The sequence below is a fragment of the Scyliorhinus torazame genome, chromosome 8, assembly GCF_047496885.1.
Source record: "Scyliorhinus torazame isolate Kashiwa2021f chromosome 8, sScyTor2.1, whole genome shotgun sequence".
NCBI lineage: Eukaryota > Metazoa > Chordata > Chondrichthyes > Carcharhiniformes > Scyliorhinidae > Scyliorhinus > Scyliorhinus torazame.
The window spans coordinates 273695097-273699434 of record NC_092714.1 but is presented as its reverse complement, the minus strand read 5'-3'; positions in this window follow the sequence as shown (position 1 = coordinate 273699434).

Here is a 4338-nt window from a genome sequence, read left to right as displayed (position 1 = left end):
GGGGGGGGTGGTGGGGGTGGGGGGGGGTGGTGGGGGTGGGGGTGGGGGGGGGTGGTGGGGGTGGGGGTGGTGGGGGTGGGGGTGGGTGGGGGGGGTGGTGGGGGTGGGTGGGGTGGGGGTGGGTGGGGGGGGTGGGGTGGGGGGTGGGGGGTGGGGTGGGGGTGTGGGGGTGTGGGGGTGGGGGGGGGGTGGGTGGTGGGGGGGGGGTGTGGGGTGGGGGGGGTGGGGGTGGGGGTGTGGGGGGGGGTGGTGGGGGGTGGTGGGGTGGGTGGGGTGGGGGGGGGCGGGGTGGGGCGGGGTGGGGGGGGGGTGGGGGGGGGCGGGGTGGGGGGGGGGCGGGGTGGGGGGGGGGTGGGGGGGGGCGGGGTGGGGGGGGTGGCGGGGGGTGGGGGGGTGGGGGTGGTGGGGGTGGGGGGGGTGGGGGTGGTGGTGGGGTGGGGGTGGGGGTGGTGGGGGGGTGGGGTGGGGTGGGGGTGGGGTGGGGGGGGGGTGGGTGGGGGGGGTGGGGTGGGGGGGGGTGGGGGTGGGGTGGGGGGGGGTGGGGTGGGGTGGGGGGGGGGGGTGGGGTGGGGGGGGGGTGGGGTGGGGGGGGGGGTGGGGTGGGGTGGGGGGGGTGGGGTGGGGGGGGGGTGGGGTGGGGTGGGGGGGGGGTGGGGGGCAGGAGATGGGGGGGGTTTGGGGGGGGCAGGAGATGGGGGGGGGCAGGAGATGGGGGGGGAATGGGAGGGGGCAGGAGATGGGGGGAATGGGAGGGGGCAGGAGATGGGGGGGGCAGGAGATGGGGGGGCAGGAGATGGGGGGCAGGAGATGGGGGCAGGAGATGGGATGGCGGGGGAGGGGATGGGATGGGGGGAGGAGATGGGATTGGGGAGGGGGAAAATGGGGGGGGAGATAATTGGGGGGGAAATTGGGGGAGAGGGGGTGGGGAAATTGGGGGGGAAATTAGGGGGGAGGAGGGGCAAATTTGGGGGGAGGGGGGAAATTGGGGGTGGAGGAGGGGGAAAATTGGGGAGGGGGGAAATTGGGGGGAGAGAAAATTGGGGGGGAGGGGGGGAAATTGGGGGGGGAGGGTGGGGAAATTTGGGGGGGTGGGGGGGAAATTTGGGGGGGGAGGGAGGGAAATTTGGGGGGGGTGGGGAAATTGGGGGGGAGGGGGGAATATTGGGGGCGGAGGGGGGAATATTGGGGGGAGGGGGGAATATTGGGGGGGGACGGGGGGTAAATTGGGGGGAGGGGGGAAAATTGGGGGGGATAATTGGGGGGTGGGGGAAATTGGGGGCGAGGGGGGGAATTGGGTGGGAAGGGGGAGAAAATTGGGGGGGTGGGGGGGGAAATTGGGTGGGGGGTGGAGGGGGAAATTGGGGGGTGAGGGAAATGGAGGGGAGGAGGAAAATGGGGGGGAGGAAAATGGGGCGGGTAGGAAAATGGGGGGGAGGAAAATGGATGGGGGGGAGGAAAATGGAGGGGGGGAATGGATGGGGGGGAAGGGAGGAAATGGGGGGTTGGGGGGGTGGAGGGGGAATGGGGGTGGGAGGATGGGATGGGGGGAGAGGATGGGGGGAGGGGGGAGGATGGGGGAGGGGGGGAAGGGGGGAAATGGGGGGTTGGGGGGCGGAGGGAGAATGGGGGTGGGAGGATGGGATGGGGGGAGGGGAGGATGGGGGGGATGATGGGGGAGGATGGGATGGGGGGAGGATGGGGAGGGGGAGAATTGGGGGGGGGAGAATGGGGGGGAGGAGAATGAGGGGGGGAGAGAATGGGGGGGAGAATGGGGGGAGGGGGAGAATGGGGAGGGGGGAGAATGAGGGGGAGGGGGAGAATGGGGGGAGGGGAGAGAATGGGGGTGGGGAGGGAGAATGGGGGGGAATATGGGGAGGAGAATGGGGGGGGGAGAATGGACGGGAGAATGGGGGGGAATATGGGGAGGGGATTGGGCGGGGGAATGGGGTGCGAGAATGGGGTGGGGAATGGGGGGGAATGGGGAGGTAATGGGGAGGGGGGAATGGGGTGGGGAATGGGGGAAATGGGGAGGTAATGGGGAGGGGGGATATGGGGAATGGGGAGGGGGGAATGGGGGTAATGGGGAGGGGGGTAATGGGGGGGGTATAGGGGGAGGGGAATGGGAGAGGAGGGGGAATGGGGGGGAGAATGGGGGGAGGGGCGAGAATGGGGGAGGGGGAGAACGGGGAGGGGAGAATGGGGGGAAGGGGGAGAATGGGGAGGGGAGAATGGGGGGAAGGGGGAGAATGGGGGGAGGGGGAGAATGGGGGGGGGGAGAATGGGTGGGGAGAGAATGGGGGGAGAATGGGGAGGGGGGTGAATGGGGAGGGGGGAGAATGGGGAGGGGGAATGGGGAGGGGGGAATAGGGAGGGGGGGATTTGGGAGGGGCGAAAATGGGAAGGGGGGGTTGTGGAGGGGGATGGGGAGGGGGGTGGGAATGGGGAGAGGAGGGGGAATGGGGAGGGGGAATGGGAAGGGGGAGAATGGGGGAGGGGGAGAATGGAGGGGGGAGAATGGGGGGAGGGGGGAGAATAGGGGGGGAGGGGGCGAATGGGGAGGGGGCGAATGGGGGGGGAAATGGGGAGAGGGGGGAATGGGGGGGGAATGGGGAGGGGGGAATGAGGGGGGAATGAGGGGGGATGGGGAGGGGGGAATGGGGAGGGGGGAATGGGGGGAGGGAGGGGGGAATGGGGAGGGGGGAATGGGGGGGAGGGAGGGGGAATGGGGAGGGGGTCGGGCGGGAATGGGGAGGGAGGGGGGAATGGGGAGGGAGTGGGGGGGAATGGGGAGGGAGTGGCAGAGGGGAATGGGGAGGGAGTGGGGGGGGAGGGGGGGAATGGGGGGAGAATGGGGAGGGGGGGAATGGGGGGGGGGAGAATGGGGAGGGGGGAAATGGGGAGGGGTAAATGGAGGGGGGAGTGGGGGGGGGGAGAATGGGGAGGGGGGAAATGGGGAGGGGTAAATGGAGGGGGGAGTGGGGGGGGAGAATGGGGGGGGAGGAGAATGTGGGGGGGAATGGGGAGGGAGTGGCGGAGGGGAATGGGGAGGGAGTGGGGGGGAGAATGGGGAGGGGGGGAATGGGGAGGGGGAGAATGGGGAGGGGAGAATGGGGAGGGGGGGAATGGGGAAGGGGGAAATGGGGAGGGGTAAATGGAGGGGGGAGTGGGGGGGGAGAATGGGGGGGAGGGGGGAGAATGGGGGGAGGAGAATGTGGGGGAGAATGGGTGGGGGGAGTATGGGGGAGAATGGGGAGGGGAGGGGGAGGGGAGGGGGGGAATGGGGAGGGGAGGGGGGAATGGGGATGGTTAGGAATGGGGAGGGGAGGGGGGAATGGGGTGGGGGGGGAGAATGGGTGGGGGGAGTATGGGGGGGAGAAAGGGGAGGGGGGAATGGGGAGGGGAGGGGGGAATGGTGTTGGTGGGGAATGGGGAGGGGAGGGGGGAATGGGGAGGGGGGGAATGGGGAGGGGGGAGAATGGGGGAAGGGGAGAATGGGGTGGGGAGGGGGAGAATGGGGTGGGAGGGGGGAGAATAGGGGGGAGAATGGGGGGGAGGGGGGCGAATAGGGGGGAGGGGGGAGAATGGGGTGGGCAGGGGGATGGGGAATGGGGGAGGGGAGTGGGAGGAATGGGGAATGGGGAGGAAGGGATGGGGGAATGGGGAGGGGTGGGAATGGGGGGGACGGAGGGGGGGGAATGGGGTGGGGGGGAATAGGGAGGGGGTCGGGCGGGAATAGGGAGGGAGGGAGTGGGGGAAATTGGGAGGGAGTGGTGGAGGGGAATGGGGAGGGAGTGGGGGGGAGAATGGGGAGGGGGGGAATGGGGCAGGGGAGAATGGGGAGGGGGGAATGGGGGGGGAGAATGGGGAGGGGGGGAAAGGGGATGCGGGGAAAGGGGAGGGGGGGAATGGGGAGGGGGGAAATGGGGAGGGGGAGATGGGGGGAGAATGGGAGTGGAGGGGGAGAATGGGGAGGTGAGAAGGGCGGGGGGAGAGAGGGAGAATGGGGGGAGATTGGGGGTGGAGGGGGAGAATGGGGGGGAGGGGGTGAATGGGGGGAGGGGGAGAATGGGGAGGGAGGAATGAGGGGGGAAGGGGGGGAATGAGAGGGGGGTATGGGGAGGGAGGGGGAATGGGGAGGAAGGGAGGGGGGAATGGGGAGGAAGGGAGGGGGGAATGGGGGGGAGGGAGGGGGGAATGGGTGGGGGGAATGGGGAGAGGTTCGGGTGGGAATGGGGAGGGAGGGAGGGGGGGAATGGGGAGGGAGTGGGGGGGAATGGGGAGGGAGTGGCGGAGGGGAATGTGGAGGGAGTGGGGGGGAGAATGGGGAGGGCGGAATGG